The sequence below is a fragment of the Malus sylvestris genome, chromosome 15 (assembly GCF_916048215.2).
Source record: "Malus sylvestris chromosome 15, drMalSylv7.2, whole genome shotgun sequence".
In the NCBI taxonomy this organism is placed as follows: Eukaryota; Viridiplantae; Streptophyta; class Magnoliopsida; order Rosales; family Rosaceae; genus Malus; species Malus sylvestris.
The window spans coordinates 41,675,933-41,684,583 of record NC_062274.1 but is presented as its reverse complement, the minus strand read 5'-3'; positions in this window follow the sequence as shown (position 1 = coordinate 41,684,583).

Genomic DNA, 8,651 nt, shown 5'->3' with positions numbered 1-8,651 from the left:
CCTCGGATTTGGATAATGCCGCACCATTGTGTATCCAATATCCCATGGCTGCTCAAGGTAAAACTGAAGAGTTCGAGTTAAAGTCAAGTTTGCTCCACCACATTCCAAAGTTCCATGGGCTGTCCATGGAGGATCCAAACAAACATTTGAAGGAATTTGAAGTGGTATGCTCAAGTATGACTCCAGTTACCGTTGACGGAAGTATTTTAAAGATGAAGGCTTTTCCATTCTCTTTAATGGACAAAGCCAAGGATTGATTATACGAGTTGGCTCCCGGTACAGTTACATCTTGGGAGAGTATGAAGAGGGCGTTTCTGGAGAAGTTTTTCCCAACTTCTCGCATCATTCTTCTTCGTAAAAAAATAAGTGGAATTCAGCAAAGCCAAGGTGAATCTTTTCCATCTTATTATGAACGATTTAAATCACTTGTTGCTTCTTGTCCACAGCATCAGATGAAGGAGGAGTTACTTCTTCAATACTTTTACGAAGGTCTTTTACCACTTGAACGGCAAATGTTGGATGCTTCAGCGGGAGAAGCTCTAGTGGATAAGACACCTAGGGATGCCAAAACTCTCATTGCGAATCGAGCACTCAATGCACAACAATATGAAGGTGTTGGGCAAAGAGACACCCCACGGCCACATCATGTCAATGAGGTAAGTTCTATTTCTGAGTTACAATCCCAAATGGCTAACCTTACGTCTATGTTATCGCAGTTGGTTGAAGGCCCCAAAACGCAAGGAACTACAATCTGTGGTGTATGCTCCATTCAAGGACACCAATCTGATCAATGCCCTCAATTAATTGAGAATGGAGGATGGGAATCAGCCAATGCTGTGGGTTATGGGAATCAAAACCAACCAAGGAATGATCCTTTCTCCAATACATACAACCCGGGATGGCGTGACCACCCCAATTTCAGATGGAGAGATGCACCACAATATGGCCAACAAAGTGGATTCCGACAACCCCCGGGTTTCTTTCCAAGGCCAATGGAACCACAACCACCTCCTCAGGCGCAATCTTCCCAAACTAACCCAGGTACGTCTATGAATGAAGATAAAACATATCAGTTACTAACCACCATGGCGCAGGGAATGCAGAACCAAGCAAAGGAGGTTAATGAGCTGAAGAAGCAAATGGGCCAAATGGCCGAATTTTTGGGGCAATTCCGTGAAAATGGTAAGTTACCAAGCACTACGGTGGTCAATCCAAAGGGTGGCTTCGAATCTGCAAAGGCTATCACATTACGAAGTGGAAAATAGGTGAGAAACAAGGAAGATGAGAAGATACAACTCGAAGAAGATGAGAACACCTACCCCACGGCAAGGGTACCATCACCCATGCCGCAGCCATCTAAGACATCCCATCCGTCCACCTTAGGTAAGAATGTTCCAAATGTTGTGATTTCGAACACTAATCTGCCCAATGTCCCCTTTCCTACCAGATTTTTGCAATCAAAGAACGAAGAGGAGGAAAAAGATGTTCTAGAGACATTTAGAAAGGTGCATGTCAACATTCCCCTCCTTGATGCCATAAAGCAAATCCCGAAGTATGCCAAGTGTTTAAAGAAGCTTTGTACAACAAAGAAACGTGTCCGGGAGAAAGAGCTGGTACATGTAAGTGAGAATGTCTCCGCCATCTTGCAACATAAACTACCCCCCAAATGCAAAGACCCGGGAAGTTTTACAATTCCATGTGTCATTGGTAATACCCGTTTCAAATCTGCCATGCTAGATTTAGGAGCATCTATTAATGTTATGCCATATTCTGTTTATGCATCTATGAATCTAGGAGCACTTAAACATGATGGTGTAATCATACAATTGGCCGATAGATCTAACGCTTATCCAAATGGAGTTTTGGAAGACGTTTTAGTGCAGGTTGATCATTTAGTCTTCCCAGCGGATTTCTATGTCCTCGAAATGGATGAATCGGACCATGCCCCTTCATTGCCCATCCTCCTTGGAAGGCCATTCATGAAAACGGCTCAAACGAAGATTGACGTGGCCAAAGGATTAGTCACTATGGCATTTGGTGGTGACATGATTAGTTTTAAAATTTCTGAATCCATTGAGACTCCTAATATTGTTCATTCTTGTTGTGCCATTGGTAAAATTGAAAAGATAAGACTGGACCATTCAGCACCAAGCACGAAGGATGCATCAAGAACCATGCAAGACGAGGGAATTGGAGTGGAGTACAAGGACCATACGGCCACTGCCCTCAAAATGCTCAAAGTGGCCGAAAGCACCATGGGGAAGAATGTTCACATTGCTGCCACTTCATCACATCACATAGGTAAGCCACCTAATCCAAATCCAATGCCATTTAAAGTTGATAGGTGGTTCCCTTCTTTGGTGCAGGTACCCAAGCAAATCCCCGATGGTGGGCGTATGAACATGAACCTTAGGCAACACAACGCACCCATCAACAAACATCATTATCCATTTCCGTTCAAGGATGTAATCTACGAGAACTTTGTGGAGCATGTTGTGGAGGATATCCCACTGCATGCCGTGGGTTCCAAGGAGAAGTGAAGGTGTTCATCGTCCGGCTGGAAGACGTTAAAGCAAGCACTTTAAGGGAGGCAACCCATTTATTCTGCTTGATTGTCAATTTTATTACTTGTTTAATTATTTTTGGTTATGATTTTCTATTTTGAAATATTAACAAATATGCAAGGGATTTTTGACATTAAACTTCATGAAATGAACAGGAATCTGGGAAATAAAGAAACATAGCATAATACAAGAGGAAGAGCCTTCACAAAGGCTGCTTGGGAGAGGTCGTAGTAGTCGGCGGAGTTGCAGTAGTTGGCGGAGTCTCAGCAGTCGGTGGGGCCACGGAAGGAGGAGGTATCAGAGGTTGATCAGTTGGAGCTTCACTGCGCGGTGCCGCCCCAGAAGACGAAGGCAGATGCTGTTGGAACAAACCCACAAACCTCCGGTGATCAAGTAAAATCTGACCATCAGTTTCCTGCAGCTGGTCAATTTTCCTCTTCATGTTTGTGGCATAACTGTGTGCAAGCTTATGCAATTGTTTATTTTCATGCTTGAGTCCTCTAATCTCCTATTTGAGACTCTGTATTTCAGCCACCAACGATTCAACGTGACGGGTTCGAGCAAATAGGCGTTAGGCCATATTGGACACAGAACCCGCACACTGCACGCTAAAAGCCAGAGACTCCTTAACCGCCAATTCATCAGACCGTCTAGCGAGCAGTCTGTTATCTCTGGGGGTGACAAGGTTCCGGGCCACCACCGCAGTGGTCATGTCATTTTTCATCACCGAATCCCCAACGGTAAGAGGACCAGTAGGGGATATGAAGGACGGGCGCCATATGTTGTCTGGAGAAGGCGTGGCTGCACCTTCACCAAGGTTCAAATCAAAACGACGATCAGAAGGGCCATACATTTTTCAGAGGTTTTGGAGAAAGAAGAGATCGGACAGATTAAGATTTCGGAAGTGCAAGAAGGGAGTGTTTACAGGAGGGAGCTCAAGTGTGTTGTGGAACAAAATTAACGCCTCTATAAAAAGAAGAAATCAAAGAGGCACTCCTCAGAAATCGAAGAAGCGTCCTCTCGCAAATCGAAGAGTCGAGGCTCCTTTCTCAAAAGCCGGATTCTTTTCTCAAAAGAGGCGTTTCATTTCTCAAAAAATGGGCTTGCTCAGAAACCACGAGCCGAACCCCGGATTTCAAAAGATCAATTTGTCCAGACGTGTCGTCACTCGTCACATGCAACTTGCAGCTTTGCGGAAATTACGGGCAGCTTTGTCAGAAAGCGCGTAATTTGTACTATTCATCCATCCACCGGCTGCCGACAATGAGTGAGGGAATAGTTCCGGTTGTGAAGAAAAGTCCTATAAGTATCTACCTTCGCCTTCCACAGCAAAGGCACACCCTCTCAGCACTTCTTCATCTCCGAGAATGTATTTCCAACACACCCTCTCAAGTCACTCAGTGTTCCTTATTCCTTGGGGTACCTCTGCAAACAACTCATCCAAAGCAAAAGTATTTCATATCATGAAGGTTGAAAGCAAGAGTATCTCATATCATGCTTTCTCCTTGTCCTTTCTCCAGCCAGCACCTGCTCTCGAGTACTCATCATCTTATGTTTCCGCTTCGTCTCTCACGTATAAGGGAAGTGAAGATGATACCTCGAAGCATGTGGAGACAACGTGCTGATTCATCCTCAACTAGGGACAAGGAGAAAGAGAGCAAGAGGTGGGGGCACTTGGTAAGATTGAAGAAAGAAACAGACCAACACCTTTGCCTCGTGCCTGCCCGCCGTGCAGAAGAAACAAGCAGAGAAGAATGCAGTTTGCACTCTGATATTCCCCGCTCAGAATTCCAAACCAGTTCAAGATCAAAGCTGTGGAAAGTCAACAAGATCAACTATCTCCAAAACCAGATTTGCATTCTTAAACTCTACTCTGTCTGGTTTTTACTTTGCCATATTTGTCATGTTTATTTGTCGTTTGTTATTTGCTTGTTTTTGGTGTGAGTATATGCTTGAAACATTGAGGACAATGTTTGATTTAAGTGTGGGGGGGTAACTAGTGTTTTGCATAAAATTCGTAGAAAATTATCACCCATTACTTCTAGTGTTGTTCCTTGCTGTTTTAAGTATTTTTTTAAGCTGTTTTGGAGTGTTTCAGTGTGTTTTGACATAAAAATCCGAAAATTCATAAAAATTTGAAAAAATTGTTTTTGAAAATCGCAAAAAGAGTTGTTTTTGTGTGCTTATTTGTGTCTTAGGGTACCTTCCAACACAATGATGAGGATTCGGTTTGTAATTGCATGACTGTTAAAGAGAGTTATAAACATGGATGAAAGTTTGATTTACTCTTTATTTATGCGTGGTTGTGGTTATAACTTATGAAATCACATGTAATCATAAAAGAAAAAATTAGTTTTTGTAACATGCTTGAAGGAAAGAACTCAAACTAACGCTACAACCTTGTGAGACTTGAGCTTAAACGTTTATTTGGAGAGTTAAAATCTGTGCATTCTTGTTTTCTCAAGTCGTTGCATGATCTCATTATTCTTTGCTTGGTTATTACTTAGAAGGCGTTTCATCATTTAGTTCCAAATGCTAGAACTCATGCCTATTTCATTCAAAGCATGCTATTGATTTGCATAACACATATTCAAGATGAAGTTGTGTAGTTACCACCACCAAAGCCAAACTGCCATGTATCCCATATCGTTATATGTTTAAGTTAACCCCATTGAGCCTTGATAGCCTACATTCTTTGTTAAACCACATTATCCTTATCTAGCCTAGTTTATGACCATCCATACCCATGTTCTTGAAGCATAGTAAAGTATGAGTCAAATTGAATTCCTTTTGATTAATGTATGGCAGAAAACAAGTGTGGGGGAAGTGATTCTTGTGTGTGTGTATGCCAAAATCATTCATAAGGCACGAGTAGAAAAGAAAGATTCGTGAAAAATAGAATGAAAAAAAAAAAAAAAAAAGAGTTGAAAAATATGCGAAAAAGAGTTTTAAAGTGTTGCTTGTTGAAGAAAGGGTCCAAAACATAGAATTCGGCCCTAATTATTGCTTGAATTTTCCCTTCGTGTCTAAAAGCTGATTTCTGCAATCTAAGTGAATTCTAAGTTTCAATTTCATTACTTTACTTGCTATTGCTTTAAGAACGATTGTTATCCTTATCCTTCATTTGTTAGCCATCACCCCAATCCCTGTTACAACCCTTAACTTCATCTTGAGTGTCATGCGTTTCAATATGTGGAGTTTGAATTTGGTATGAGCATATGGTGTCACTGGTTCTCGCATCTAAGTAGTAGCATTCCATTCATGAGATCATATCTAAACTTGCTTATTAACTCCAGAAATTGCTTTCTTTGTGATACATATATGTGAGCGTTCGTTTTCATATCTACATCAATCTTCTCACATATAACTAGTATAGGGTGTGTAGTTAGAAAATCTGAGTGAAAATTGAGTGCATACTTTGAAAGGAATTGAGTAAATTCTCTAAGGCATGTTACTACATCAAAAACATTGTTTTAATCGATTAATTGTGATCAAGTAAGTAGTGACTATGATTAAGTACGTGTTTAAGTGTGAAGATGATTCAAATCTGTGGGGATAATGGTTTTTAACATGTCATATGCATTGGAATCCCTGAGGCAAATGTTGGAAGGTTTAGGTTGTATTTTATTTGTTTTGTTTTGTTTTATTTCTTTGTTTGTCGAGGACTAGCAAAAGCTAAGTGTGGGGGAATTTGATAGGAGCATATTTATGCGACTTAGTTAGCTTGTTCTTGTGCATTTACGTTGTATTTCCTTAGTTATTTTAGTGTTTAAAGTTATTTTTGTGTGTTTTCAGACTCTAAGTACAAAGTAAGCAAGAAGATGCATTTTGGAGGCCTTTGGAGCATGTTTCGGGCTTGGAATGGATAGCAAATACATGGGCCAAAGTGGATGGACGAATTTGAGAACTAAAGAGGCCAAGAATGTGAAGAATTATGGTCCAAAAGATGAAGAAAACAGCCCAAAAATCTGTCACCCCAACTTGCATTCCTTGCCAAGCAAACCACATAGAATTCCCTTTGGATTCCATGCCATGCTTGATCACTCTTGTCCCCTACATAATTTCTAATTTCATGCTTCAATTCATTTAATTATTACACTCAATTGCTTGATACCTCTTGTTCCCTTCACTCATTAGATTTTAGACAACATTTACATCCATTACATGCACCAATTGATGCTCCATCATTCACATTAGGAATCCCATGCCTTGTGTACCACATGTTGCTGCACCTTTGACCCATTTATTGGCACATTTTCACTTCCCTTTCCATCTCTATGCAATGTACACAATCATTCATGCTCCCTAGCTACAAGACCACTCCATTTTACCCTTCACACTTTGCATCATCACTTCATTTTCACCCTTGGACCATTGCACACCACACACACAAATTGCCATGCATTTCATCCTTAACCTAACCTGATTTTCTAAGGTTTTTGGGGCCTATAAATACATGTTTACACCCCTTGGCCAAAGAATAATCCCCCATATTCATCATTTTATCACAGAAATTCGTCCATACACACCCTAGGAAGCAAAACACCCCAAAAACACCATTCTAGTGCCTAGAAAACATAACAGCCACTCCACCTTCTTCCACGCTCTTTGCCTAGTTCTCCACCACCTTCCAACCATCAAACACTCTTCCACACTCACCCTAAACCCCTCCATATCATTCCCCATCCATTCTACACCATAAATCCACCCAAAAATCTGTCCACAGGCTTCATGCCGCAACAAGGAGGAAGGGAGATCCATTGATGCACTTGCTTTCCAAGTTGGAGCATTTTAGGTGTTTTCTTTCCTTGGATTTTAATGTCTAATTTTATGTATCTTTGTATTGCAAGAATGAGGAACTAAACCCCCTTAGTTGGGGGGTGATTCGAAACCATGTACATGCTTGCAATATGATTTGATTACATTCAGTTGTTATTTCATAAGTTGCGGATTCAATTCGTTCATCTACTTGATTGATAACTTAATTGTGTATGTTGATTGAGAGTGCACGCTTAGTTTTCATGCATGAATATGATGCTAGATTATGAGGGAGTTTCACCTAATAGTTACAATCTTATAATCACAAGTAGTGAAGGTCGCTTGAAAACGATCGCGTTGAATGAATTCTTGGCACTAGTTTCATGCTCATCATAGTAACGAATGCCTCGTCAACACTTATAGTTCTCATTGTGCTTCATGATTCTTGATTGTATCTTTATTGTGCTCATCACGTAAGGAACCTTTGAGGAATGCTTTGAATTGTTGTATGCGCTTTTCCATCCAATTCATTAACTTAAGGAGAACTTGAAGGTTAATTTAAGCGTATCTAATTAACTTGGGGTGTTGAGTTTCATAATTTATTGAAAGAACAACTGAAAATCATTTTGTTTGCAAGTGTGTCATGTGTGGAGAAGAACCTCCTAACTAGCCTTTTATCCATCCTTTTCATCCAAAAACGTTTTACAATCTGTTTTGTTTTAAAGTTTCTGTTTTGTTTTAAAGTTTCTGTTTTGTTTCCAAATTTCGTCCAAAACAAATCCCCCTTTATTTTGAAGTCTTAGATTAGTTAGAAAGTGTTTTGATTTGTGTTCCTAAGTGTTTTGATTCAAGTTTTCATCCAACTTCGTCCAAGTTCTTGTTAGGTTCTCAAAACTGCCCAGAAAGTGGTTTTTAGGCAGTTTTGAGTCATTAGGTTGCTGTTTTGAGTTTTATGTTTGTTTAAGTATTTTAAAGTATAGTTTTGCATTCTTTGAGTCTAGTTTAGTGTTTTAAATTTTGTTTTTATGTTTTTAAGTCAGTTTTCAAGTGTTTAGCAATCCCTCCTAATTCCCGTCCTAGAACGATCCCTACTTACATACTTTACTACATTTGATAAAAAGAGGGTTTAATTTTGTGTGTTAACTTATTTTTCACATCACTAATGCCCAGTTAAAAGCAGGTTGATAATTTGCTTTTTTCTCTCTGGACCATGGTTGATCTTTAAGTTCCTCGATACACTTCTTAATAACCATCTTTAAGTTCTTGCAGGTAACAATTGAATTATTAGCTTTTGTGTTGTGGAAAACCATGCAAAGAACTTAGGTCTAA